The sequence below is a fragment of the Papaver somniferum genome, chromosome 3 (assembly GCF_003573695.1).
Source record: "Papaver somniferum cultivar HN1 chromosome 3, ASM357369v1, whole genome shotgun sequence".
Lineage (NCBI taxonomy): Eukaryota > Viridiplantae > Streptophyta > Magnoliopsida > Ranunculales > Papaveraceae > Papaver > Papaver somniferum.
Window position 1 is genome coordinate 3907406 of NC_039360.1, and position 13022 is coordinate 3920427.

The window sequence follows — 13022 nt, forward strand, 5'->3', positions numbered from 1 at the left end:
TTATCTTTAAATTTATACAATAATAATTTTCTTTTAATATAACTCTTAACTCTTCGGATTTCACTTATCTCCTTCTTTTCCTTTCTCTTCTTTCTTTCTTTCTTTCTCTTCACCTCGACTTAAAGAGTGAAAACCGAAAAAGAGAAATCGAGATGCAAACCCCTCTTTAAAAAAAATATCAAAGCCCTGGGGTGTTTTTTGACGGGGACATGGGGGACAAACCCGAAGTTGACATGTGTTTTTCTCACCATCAAATTATGTTTCCAAAAATATAAAATAAATGTATTTTTGGAGAAAATATTAGTTATCTTAATTAATTATATTTTATTTTTGATATTTTTGGAAACATAATTAGTGAAATCAATTAATGGGAAAGACACATGTCAACTTCAGTTTGTCCCCCATGCCCCATCCAAAATCGCCCCCATCAAATATTTTCTCCCTAAGTCGATCGATTGTAAATGAATACGCATGCTAGATTTCAGATCTATTCTTCTTCTTTTGATTCCAAACCCTAAATTGACCAAAACTTGTCTTAAGGATGTTACCAGAAATGAATACCTTTTCTTATTGAGTTTGAATAACCTAATTTCAGGTATGAGACCTATTTTACAGATTTGTATATTCTGATTTTCTAAACCCTAGAAATTGTTTTTAAATTTTTAGTTTTGAAATTGCAGAAGAAGATTGAGGTACACACACCTATAAGATTCATAGAAGAATCAGGTATAAAACCCTAACCTTATTAATTGTTTTGAGTCTGATTTAAGCTTAATTTGTGAGCAATATAGTTCGTATGATATGATTCTCTCTAGATTTTACCATTTCTGTGCTTGTTAGTTGATTTCATAGATTTTTGAAGCATGGGTATTCTTATTTTCAGAAGTGAGATTTTTAATTTTGGTCCTATCTCTGAAGGGTTTAAATATCTAATTTTTTGATTTTAATCTTTTGTTCAACTGCAAATGGTAGTATTTGTTTTGATATTTTCTTGTTTGTGTTGTCATAGAAGATTTTGAGTCTTGGATTTTGTTTGTGAGCTGAGAGAGGGGTTAACTTAATATTGTTGTCTTTTCAGTATAGATTGAGTGTTAAAAAAAAATTGAAAACTGGTGTTTCCACTTTAGTTGTCAGTGGAAGGTGATATGTGTATTTTTCTATAACTATTAATGTCCTTTTATCATGTATAAGTTATTTTTCTTTCAGTGCTGTGAAATATGGTGGTTATGCATGTAATTTACCCACCCTCAGCGGCATTCTTTTAGCTTGTGGTGCTGAAAGAACTCTTTTATTTTAAGCCATGCATGCTTTCTTTCGTGGATACCCATACACATGTTCTTATTACTTGCTTTGATTTACTCTTCAGGTTAATTGCTTCCATGCACTGCGGAGGATCGAGCCTTTTCAAGCAAGGACTTTCTTCGTTTGTAAGCATCCACTTGAAATTTTCTTTCTGCGTACGGCTTGGTCCCTCTTGTCTTAATGGTTTAATGACATGATTACAATACAATTATATCCCTGCTTCTTTCTCGAAACCAAATTATACCCCTGTTTGCTGGTGTAGTTTAATAACAATTACCAACATACTTCTACGATTATACAAAAGTTCAAAATCTGTTGTCAAGTCATGGAGTATTACCATTGTCTCTTTTCTAGGTGAGACTAATCACATGTAATCCTCATTATCCCTCTGAGTTGTTCATCCTTACATATTATGGAAATATTCAGTTTTCGTGTTTCTTATCCACTTACTTCTTTCGTTCAGGGTTTACTACCTGAGGCATGCATTCACGATGAAGTGTTACTCTCAGCTTTCCTCAACTAGTTATCAACAGTCTTGCCTGGTCTATTACCAAATTTGTCCGTTTCCATTTGTGAGATGCAAGAAAAATTCAGGTCCTTACTGAATTTCTATATCTTTTATGACATGGGTATAACGATTTTCAACCTGGATAATGGCCTAAACTGAGAAGAGTTATGATAGGCCTCAGTTTTATAAGTTACCATGTAGTTATCGATATCAATTGCTTATATGAACGGTTGAGTTTTTGTAGCATAAGTCTTGATAGTGTTGTCGCTCTTATCTTGCTTGATCTTATCTTGAATCCATAACTTTTATAGCTCATATACAAAACGTTCACTACAGGTGGTTCAATTGCAGCAAAGAAAATGTGGAGAGTATATTGTACTCTAGTCGTAGGTATTCCCATCTTATCATTCCAGCATCCCTGGCAACAATATCAAATTGGTTCCTTAGATAGCACAAAGAAAATAAGTACCATAGGTAAGTAAGTTTCTATTCACACTTTGATCTACTTATGACTTGCTTTATTTAAGTGCATTGTGGATTTTATGTCTATGTTGAGCACCTGTAATTTTTAACTCGTCCGCAGGATCTCAACTCAGATGCGGTGTTTGGCTTCAACCAATTCAACCTTGATTTCTCAAGATTCAGTACATGCGTTATTTGCAACGGGTTCATCTAGAACTCAGCATCCCTGCCAAGGAACAAGATTTATTGTTAGAGCTGAAAGTTTGAGTATGGGTTTACTTTTTACTCTTCCTTTGGGTAAGTAACAGGTCTCCCTTGATGTCATCATATATCTTACAATATAATTAGTGTAAGTTTCCCTGATTGCTTAGGAAAAATATTGGGGTTACGTAAGTAATGTTAGTTGAATTGATATTTTAAAGCAGCAGTTTAGGTTGGTGAGACTATGGGAAAGTATCTTTACAGCTTGTGATTCCATTTCCTCCACCTGATTAAACCCCTAGCCTCAGATAGTTCTCCCATAGAACAGTGACTCATTATGTCGTCTAGTGACAAAAATGACATGCTTTTTTATTTGGCTATTTACATGATTACTATGCTGTTTTTGGAATATCTAAAAGTGCCAAAAGGCAGACATAAAGAGTGGTATCCATACTATTTTACTACAATTGTGCTTAGAGATGCTAAAGTATCTCCCTTAGATTCTCGTCTATGAACACTTACTACATCGGGTTCTAAATATAGGTGCATACTTCATTAAAGTAGAGGAATAGAAGTGGTTCTGGTTATCATTTCTTTTTCAAGTCTGCATGTATGTTTTATGGTTATTCAGATTAGGGAAGATAGCAAAGCTAGTTTGATTGTAGATACTTGAGCCAGAGCTAATCAAGCTTTTATTTTGATGAAGCAAGGGTTTTTGTAGTCTACATTTTATGGTCATATAGATTAGAGATAGAAAAACAAGTATGAGTTGTATGACATTTTGGAGGGCATATTCACATTCCTCAGTGTTTCAACTAGGTAATCTCTACACTGTCTTCATCTTATTCGGGAAAATGCAGGAATATAAATGATTTTTTATGGCAATGTTTATTAGTAATGAGCTGAAGGCATAGAGTGTGATGAACTATAGTAAAACTGGAAGTCTTAGGTAGCAGTTACAGTTGGCTTAGTAAAACCACATAAGGGAACATCCCAAGTGATTTGGTTATTCAATATTATTTTTTCACCTTTGAAATTTGTCGAATATCGTGAACTTCATATCAGTATTGATCTACAGTCGCATGTCTTATCGCAGAATTTCAATACACCGAGTATTTATATCAGCAAAAATCAATGAATACTAACTTCGAAGCTAATATTTCTAGGCCAGAGCACTTCTCCAAAAGAATATCGATAATGCTAAAGCAAGCATGCTTATTTACAATTCTTAAGGGACCTGGTGACGGTAAAACAGGTATGTCTGTGACTTCGAACTCTCTTTATCATATTTTATTTGAACTCTTTCGTTAATCATTAGTTGTTGTGCCAGGTCACTATCACTCTGCTGTACAACTGGGATGTTTACCAGTGCAGGATTAAACATGTTACTACCATTGCTGTCAGAGACTCGCGAAGTTTTCTATCGCTTAACCTTTACGTAGTTACCCTAGTCAAAGGTCTGGTATGATTGCACACTGGGAACTTTTTACACATAATGAAATCGAAGTTGTCTTATGTAAATGGAAGGAACTACATAAGGGAGTTTAGAGGACCCCAAAGTCAAGCTCAGCAAGATTTCCGTCTTAAGTATCATTGTTGGTCTTCCGGTTAGTTCCCCCTCTTATTCTCCCTAGTCAAATTCTATTTTATATTCTATGAAGCATTTTATTGAACAAGGTTAGACTTTATATCATGGAAAAAAATAGCAAATCATCTGAGTTTTATATCATGGAAAAAGATATCAAAAGTTTTGGATTACTGGATACAACAATCTGTCTTTAATTTTACTAGATTTATTTCCATTTGTGGTCTGTAGGGTTTCTGATATTCTTTATGATGATGCTCAAACTTGTGTCTTCATTTGATTGTTTGAACTGCAGTTGATGTGATTCAACCACTGAAGTTTGAAATATTTGAATTTGAATCTGGATTTTAACATACTTATTTCACATCATTGGGGTATAGCTTTCCTGTATGTTTCCGCAACTGTTAATCCACTTTCAAAACTGGAAACTGTCTTTTGACCTTTTTCCTTTACATATAGCACTGCGTACCTAACATTTTTCGTTATTTCTGTTGTCTCTCTTTGCAGACTGACTTGGCAATCTTCAGAAGAAGAAAATGGAAGCTTTATTTTAGGTGGTGCTGGACTAAAGAAAAGTGGAAGGATCGGAACAAGATGCTCTAGTAAAGGTATATGTCTGGTAATTGTGCCCATTTGATCTTGTCTGTTTTTGTTCTTGTCCTTTGGTAAGTAAACTAACTCCTAGAGATGTTCCATTTACATCAGGTGCTATTATTAAGGAAATCAAGAAGATAGTTGGATAAGCATAATATGATTTGAGTGAACAAGTTGTAGGTAATTTCTTAAATTCTTAAATTCAAGTATAGAAGTTATGAACTTTTAGGTTTCCATATGGCTCTAACCTAAGAAATGAATAATCAATGTTGACTCTCATTTCCTGACGTGTAAGATCACCGAAATATACTTGCGCAAATAAAACTCTTCGCTGTAGCGGTCGTAGCTGAGGAAGAGCCATCTCTACCGGTGCTGGAGCGGGAGCCTCCGATTCTGGTGAAGGATGGGAGGAGCGTCCGTTTATGGTAGTCATATCAATAAATGGGGGTTGGGAAGGTGTAGAGGTAGTGTTTTACACCAGAAATCACCTTTTTCAACTGATCAGATCTGTTGTCAACAAAGGATCCTACCTGTCGGAAGACCTGTCGTGTTGTAAGGTATCGAAAACCTTAATCGGTGGTGATCTACTGTCAATAATTATCAATTAGGAACTACGCATTTTACTTGTCAATATTTTTTGACGGGCGTTACTTATCCTTAACTCCAAATTTAATTTCCAGCCAATACATTATATTTAATAATTATATAAATATTATTCCCTTATCGCTTAATTTACGAATAAAATATAAGAACATTTTTAACTTCAAAAATAAATTGATATATATTGTAAAGCTTTAATCTCATACGAATTCTTCGTCCAAATAACATGCAAGAGGATGACATTAAAAAGAAAAATAACAATAAAATAAACAAAGGCTAAGAAAGCATTCAAATCCAAAAGTAATTGTTTACAAAATTGGCGAGGAACATAAACATTGGTCTAGCCTCCCCGACATATTTGATTGCCATTAGCACGTCAAGATCAACACATGTATATACAAAATGTATGAATCTCAATACAACACCAACACATAAAGGTTGGACAGATTATCAACACCAAGGCGAAACAAAGTAAGAAACCAAACCTTAGTCCTGACTTCTAATGGAGAAAGTCAAGAAAGGTCTGCAAGAGTTTGGATATGCACCATATTATCTGTTTAACTTTTATAAACAACATTCATAGCTTCAAGAGCTCAAAAACAATAAGAAAAATAGAGAAAGCAAGAAACCATTGTGTACCGCAATATAAGCAATAAGGTTGTGAAGATGGAGATCGCTAGAAAGTGTTTCGTACCATTAAATAACTTAATAATAACTCATCTTCTTTCCCCAAAGATAAGAAGTTTACAAACTTTCTTTTCACAACCTTTTACTACAAATCCCTCAAGTTGTTCCATATAAATTGTTTCATGTAATTCACTACTAAGAAACGCTATCTTTATGGAAAAAAGCAATTAACATCCTAATAAAGATAATTATAGTCATTGGTGAATAAGTATCAAAGAAATTTATACATTCTTTCTGTTCGTATCCTTTAGCTATCAACCTAGCCTTGTATTTTTCAACAGTTCCATCTATCTTACATTTTCTCTTGAAGATCCATTTACATCCTATAGCCTTATATACTGGAGGTAGAAATACAATCTCCCAAGTACGATTATGTTGTATGAAATCCATTTCTCTAATGGAAGCTTCTTTCCACCATGGAGCTTCAGAAGAAGTCATGGCTTCTTTATAAGTCTGTGGCTCAGACTCGGCTAGGTATGTAATGCAACTAGGCGCTTTTCTTAGTTTTAAGCCTTTTACCTCTCCGAGGTTCTATTTCTGGTTCATCTTTCTCTATAGGTAATGACTGACTAGTTGAAGGCACATTTAGGGAATCATATATACATCACTTACGATAATGACGTTTTAAAGGAAAAATACTCTCCAAAAACCCAGCATCCCTAAACTCCATAATTGTACCCAACCGTATGTCAGAACATAATAAAAATTGAGGTAATTCTCTCATAAATATACCATAATTCAATCAACAATAGACAACTAGAAGCCTGATAAACTTGTATATCTCCTTTTGTCTATATCTTGCAGACTTTCCATGTATAATATCCCCAATCAGAAGGAGGCTACTTTATACTCAATGACATGTTCCGCCTGCTTTTCAATAGCTCGTAAGTGATCAGTTGATAACAAGGAACATCATTGAGCAAAGGTGTCTCAATAAATTGGTTATGATTCAATGTAATGGTATATTATCTTCTTATTTAAGGTTCCTTTACTCTTTTAATCTGATCCTGGATTATAAGGTTGTTGCTTAATTTATTTAATGACAAGGTCACTGAATAGTTAAAGGTAAAATCCCTACATCCACCGATTTTCATAATGACAACAATGCCATATTTGATTATTGTTAATGTCAATAATTAGTATGATTGGTTAGATTTATTATTGTCGTTAGTTTTGAAGAGTAGTGACATTTTCCTTCAGAGAGTGGTAGCGTTTTAGGGAAGAAAAAAAGAGATAGAAGTGAAAAATAAATTATTTTGAAGTGACAATTACGAGGAAGGTGAAACTTCAACTCTTAATGGGACTTAGAGGTTTAACATAAGTTGAATTTATTATAAGATTAAATAGGTTGAATTTCTTATAAAATTAAATTTTTACAATCTAGATTGGATGACTAAATACCCAGTCCGGCTAATAAAAAAAGAGGCGAGACGAGTTTTTCTTTTTTGTTTGTTGAAAAAGTACCTAGGTTCGGCTTATAGCATGTCAGCGGAACCTAGGTTTTCATAAAACACATGCCTTTCTTGTTCATTGCCAAAAACAACATCAATTTCGGTTGATTCAAGCAAAAAAAGTGGACAATCGAACTTAGTGTTGTCTTCTCGCAAAATAAAGTTTGCATATAGTCTTGGGTTTTAATTTTCCGCCAAATTGGACTCTGCAACTACAAAATGAAGAACAACGCTAGGTTCATCTATGGTTTTGGGGTAGAGTTATCAATCGAATTTACGCTGTGACAACAAAAAATCCTAGCCTTCATCGATTCGAACCTAATTTATCAATCAAACATAAAAAAAACAGAGAGGTAGGTTGTGAGATTTTTGTAAAAAAGAAATGGGATTACGAGCAATCATGATTTGGTTCTCGCTCTCATACTTCACTTGGTTCAATCAAGATTTAATTAATCAACTCCATATTCTTTCTTCCTCGATTTCTTCTTCTCTGGAAGAAATTAGGTTTAGTTTTTTAATTTTATAGAAGAACATTTCTGTAAAAACTAAAAATATTCTTTTTCATTAGCGATAAATAAATATATTATTTATCCATAAATAAATAACCTCAATAAGTGAATATTTGTTTCCGGTCCTGACTGTATTCATTTATCAAGGTTAGACTATTTCCAGTGCTTAGTTTGGGGTTGATATATATATATATATACATATATATATATATATGTATATATATATTATTTTTGAAGCATACTAGTTAATACCTAAGGTTATCTGTTGTACCAATTCTCCATCATCTTCGTGGTTGTCGTCGCTAACAACCATCCTTGTTTTAGGAAAAAAAAAAGTCCATAACATGTAAACTGTGAGGTCGCTATTTGATTTTTTTTCTGGGTATATTAATTATATGTCCCTACTTTTAACTCCCTACAAATATATCCTTATGCAACAATAAATATATCCCTCCTTTTTTAATAACCTTATCCATTTAATATTAGATTACCTTAATACCTTCACCTATATAATATTTTTTCTTTATTTTAAAATGGAACAAATTTCTTCCACTACCACTTCACCACTACCACTAGCACCACCACCACCAACATTCAACTACCATTCCACCACCACCGTTCAACAACCACCACCTACCAACCGCCACCACCACTAATATTAAACCACCACTCCTTCACCTCCACCATTACACCACCATTAGTCCTCCACCACCACTAGTCTGTTGCCGCCACCACCACAAGTTCGTCGCCGCCGCCGCCACCACCGTCACCGCCGCCGCCGCCACTGGTTCAAATATTTTTGTATCAAGAACAATAGTTGATCCAAATAAAAATAGAACCAATAGTAGAAGTTTATCTAGTTTAGGGGATCAACGACGATAGTTGATCCAAGAAAAAAGGATCAACAATAGAAGTTGATCCAATTTTAGTGAATCAACAATGGAAGTTGATCCATGTAAAATGGAGTGAACTTGGTTTGAGTCGAACACGCATCATCTGACATGGAGTCAGACATGTTACCATTGCACCACAAATTCAACATTGAAAGAAATTTACATGATTTAAACTACAAAACATGAGTTCAAAGGATCAACAACAGTAATTGATCCCATATAGATGGATCAACAACCATAGTTGATCCAAAATATATGGATCAACAACCATAGTTGATCCAATATCACTGCCTGCTTCAACCCAGATAACCACCATATTTCATTACTTGTAGCTTCATAAACACCAACAACTCCAAGACCAGCTTCAAAACCAATCTCGACAACTACAACAACCGGAACCATCATTCTATTACTATTTCCATGACTAATTTCTCATTCGTACCTCTCCACCATTACCGCCACCAACAAATCACACATCTCCAGCACCACCACCACCACCACCACCACCAAAACAACCAGAACCAAAATCCAAAACCAACTTCATCATTCCAACCAAAACCACCATAGTTGATCCAATAAAAAATTGGGTCAACAACAGGAGTTGATCCAAAATATATGGATCAACAACCATAGTTGATCCAATATCACTGCCTGCTTCAACCCAGATAACCACCATATTTCATTCAGCAACATGCTTCAATCTCTGTAACAACAACTCATACCAACACTGCCACCAACAAAATCACACATCTCCAGCACCACCACCACCACCAAAACAACCAAAACCAAGATCCAACACCAATTTTATCATTCCAACCCAAACCACCTCCATCTACATCACCATTACCGAAAAAAACATACCTCATCCGCCGTCAATGCTACACCACCACCATAAATTGTAACCTGAAACATATCTCGATCTATGATTTCAATATAAAAACAGATCTCGATCTATTTGAATCTGATTCCAAACTCAGTTTTTAGAAGAAGAAGAAGAAGGTGTCATCTGTTGATGATAGTTCGATTAAATCCTGAATCCATTAGCGGCGGAGAAGGTGGTCGTAGTTGCAGAGGTGGTGGTGGAGCGATCTGATTTTAGGCTACAAATTAGCGGCGGAGAATATGGTTAAGGTGGTGTAACGACGGACTAGAAACGAAGATGGTGATGATGGAGATGATGCTGGTGTTGGTTGCGTTCGTTATGGTGGCGACAGAGATGAAGATGATGGTGGCAACGGAGATGAAAATGGTGGTGAGCTCGATAGTTTTTCTCTGGATGAGAAATAAAGAAGATAAGAAGAAGTCTCTACTTTCAATAAGGTATAAAGATTGGGGTATATTTGAAAGTCCCTAAATTGTTGATGGGCTCCTGATGGGCTTATAGATAAAGAGGGACAAAATTATTATGTGATAAGGATATTTGTATAGACCATCAAAAATAGGGACAAAAATTCAATTACCACTTTTTTTTTTCTTGGGGCCACCAAAATGTCTGGACCGGGCCTGACAAATAGTTAGTACATGAAAAGTCCTGTAACCCCACCTACCGATAAAAAAACATGTTCAAATTATAAAACTTCTAGCAACGATACAGTTGAAAACTGGATCAGTTTAAAAATAGAAGGGATTTATATGGATCATTCCCAATCCCATAGTAACCATCCCGCGATCGAGGCAAAAACTATTTTGGGGACAGAAAGGATAAAGGAACATATGGTCCGTCAGGGTTGTCCGGATCAGCAAGCAGACAATCAACACTTAAGTGTTGTGGCTGCAAGGCTGGAATCCGCTTAGCCGATCAACAATGGACTGATCACCATCGACACGCTGACCATCTACTGTGAGAGTTGAGCTTGGAACGTAGAAACTAAAAAGTCCAGTTGGATTATTATCATAGGTATTGTTGTACTGCGCAACAAACTCTCTAGCTACTAAAACGGAAAATGGGTCATTTGTCTAAATATTTTTAAATCACAGTTCAAATGGACGAGTAAAAAATAATTTGGGTGAAATGGCCAAAAAAAAATAGTAGTTTAAATTTAAAAAATAGCAAAGATGAAACTGGATACATCTTGTGTAAATTAAAAATAAGAAAAAATATTTGAAAATGGGCACGATGAAACTGCTTACATCCTGCCTATTTTTACATTTTTGTCTATCTAAACAGTATCAAAGTCTAACTGTCCATTTCACCCAAAAATTATTGATTTTGGTCTTTTTAACCAATTTTGTGCTATTAAAACTGGATCCATCTCAATTTGGGTTCTGATTGAGTATGTGTTAAAATTTAGTCTGCAGAAGTGGAACAGAAAACGTTATCTATTTATAGGAAAAATATTGAAATAGAGAACCAAGAAACCGGTGACTAGTGCTGAACATGGTTTCGGTTTTCCGCTGGAACCAGACCAAACCAGACCAATTAGGAAGAAACCAAATCAGACCAATTAGGAAGAAACCAAACCGAACCTTTTGTTAATGGATTGGTTACGGTGTAGAAAGTGGAAAACCGATAGTGTTGGTTTTGGCTTGGTTTGACCTCTAAAACCGAACCAAAAACCATTGGAAAACCGATTAATTTTTAAACTTAGTTTCTACCGTCGATTTACAAGTATTAGATTCTACCCATTGATTTAGAGGATAAATAGAAACCCTAAATCTAATATTTCATTATGATACTCTCCCTCTTTCTCTTTCTCCTTCTCTCAGCCGCCTCCCTTCTCCACCCCCAACTACAGCTGCTGCTACTCGACTTTTTTCTTCCCGTCTTCCTTCTTTTTTATTTGTCAATAACTAAATTAAGATATATTATATATCTTCTTTTGATCTCTAGAATTAGAGTAAGCTTTAACTATTCTTGATATTTTATTTTATTTTATTTTATTTTTTTGTCTGTATATTTGTGTAAACCAATACTATCGGCAACTACAATTTTTTTATCTGTAAATTTGTGTATTTTTTTTTGGTTTGACATAATTATTGGTTAACCAAAAATCACTGCGACAAACCGAAACCAACTGGAACCATTTGGAAACCGAACCAATGATTAATGGATTGGTTTGGTTTAGATTTTTAGAAACCAATAGTATTGGTTTCGGTTTTGGTTTGGCTAGAAACCGAACCAAAACCGACCATGAACAGCCCTACCGGTGACTGGTGTGCCCGGTATGACCGTTGCTCTGTTAGCCGGACAATTTTCACAAAATGTGTAATATATAGCCAACTATTTCTACGTTTTTTTGTCGTCCTTCGTTGAAATGGTCCTCCTAAAACAAGCTATCAAGGTGAAAGGTATGGCAATATGGCATCTGCCTGCTAAATCGACGAGTCTTTAGTAGTCTTTACTAACATATATAAATAATTTGACTACTATTATACTCCCTCCGTCCCACTAATAAGTGACCTAATTATTTTTAGATTTTGTCCCACCATTAAGTGATCTATATCATTAAATAAGGAGATATTTCTAAAATTATCCTTTTAATTAATTATAAGAAATATAAGAAATATGCATAATTTGATAGTCATGTTTACATTCGTTACGTAGGTGTTTTAAAATGCTTTTCAATGGTACGAAGTTTGCGAACATCCGTGGTGTAGTTTGAGAGATAAATCATTTCAAAATTTCACTATTTATTATCCATAAGGGTATAATTGTAAAAAGTGCTTAAAAATACTTTTCCCCTTACTTGTCTTAAAAATTGTGCAAACTTGAACTAGATCACTTAATAATGGGACGGATGGAGTATTTGGTAAATGAAGTAAGCCATGACAAGGATAGACAAGACTGGGCAACAAATGTGCAGTAAACAACAATAACAACGGTCGTTAATATTATTTTATTTTAGAAATATGATATTGAAAACAAATTATACAAAGTTACAAAGATACATAAAAGCTCGGAGGACTTTTTTTTTTTTTTTTTGAAAGGATAAATTCATTCATAAGGAAGTGCTGAGCTAGCACTTAAAAGAAATAACAATTGACTATCCAAACACGATAGCTTAAACAAAGGGGTGTACAACAATGGGATCATTTTCCCTAAAACATGTTGAAACTAGTTACTCTTTAAAAACACTCCGATCGTGTGTGAAATCCACAAACCTAAATTGTTTAAAGGATTCATGAACAGCCGCCCAACTAAATAAGAAAGCCTTCACTTGAATAATAACCCTCTCTAATGTTTTTTCTGTGTTGCGAAAAACTCTTCCGTTTTGTTCCTCCCAAATTTGA

The 13022-nt window shown here is 34.7% G+C and overlaps 1 long non-coding RNA gene across 8 annotated transcripts; it reads left to right on the forward strand.

Annotated features, from left to right (window-relative positions):
• The first annotated feature begins 410 nt into the window (after window positions 1-410).
• LOC113355177 lies at window positions 411-5331 on the forward strand. Of its 8 annotated transcripts, none has more exons than XR_003362196.1 (12): window positions 411-595; window positions 681-726; window positions 1367-1427; window positions 1565-1672; window positions 1766-1896; window positions 2147-2284; window positions 2394-2569; window positions 3640-3728; window positions 3804-4080; window positions 4354-4445; window positions 4566-4666; window positions 4764-5331. It is a non-coding gene; the product is annotated as an uncharacterized LOC113355177 (long non-coding RNA). The 8 variants fall into 8 exon arrangements; XR_003362195.1 differs by having other exon boundaries at window positions 1565-1656; XR_003362192.1 differs by lacking the exon at window positions 1565-1672 and having other exon boundaries at window positions 4764-4832; window positions 4948-5331.
• Window positions 5332-13022: the final 7691 nt, after the last annotated feature.